The 575-nt window shown below is 43.3% G+C and overlaps 1 protein-coding gene across 1 annotated transcript in view; it reads right to left on the bottom strand.

The window, feature by feature from the left end:
- Positions 1–575, bottom strand: part of F13A1 (coagulation factor XIII, A1 polypeptide) — a 59,180-nt gene that overhangs the window by 57,844 nt on the left and 761 nt on the right. The gene's annotated exons all lie outside the window — the stretch shown is intronic.

Here is a 575-nt window from a genome sequence, read left to right on the forward strand (position 1 = left end):
CATCTGGCTACCCTGAGCTGCCACATTCAACAAGTTCTGCTGTTCACTTCAAATAGGCCAAAAAAACTAACTTCATTTGGTTGGTAACTCATGCAGGAGCCAATCCTGACTCCTTTTAAACCAAATCTTACCTAATATTTTTCAGGTTCACTCCAAAGACTTGGCGATGAGAATGTGGTGTGATTTGCGTATCCTCTGCCATGATATTGTTTAGTCACCCCAGCCAAACAATTGGAACAGTTTTCACAATAGAATAATTAAAAATACGGAGATTCCTTTCAGTTTTGCATTCATTTTTATTAGTGAGCTGAGCATCTAGCAAAAGTTTTCCCTGCCAGATGGCATTTTGCAGTAGTTCCACAGTCAGTTTAAAGCCATAAAAACCAGCAAGGCCATGAAGAGGGGAAGCTCCTCCTGTCCCCTTCAACCCAGTGCTGCCACAGTCATGCCTGAAGCCAGCAGGTCCTAAAGCGTGGTTGTGATCACACTGGGAAAACCCATTCTTGCCTTTTTTAACCACTCCCACAGCTGAAGTTGAAAACTGGCCACTCAGCTTCTTCACTACTAACTTTCCC

This window comes from Chaetura pelagica, unplaced genomic scaffold, assembly GCF_000747805.2.
Source record: "Chaetura pelagica isolate M959 unplaced genomic scaffold, ChaPel_1.0 scaffold104, whole genome shotgun sequence".
NCBI classification, from domain to species: Eukaryota; Metazoa; Chordata; class Aves; order Apodiformes; family Apodidae; genus Chaetura; species Chaetura pelagica.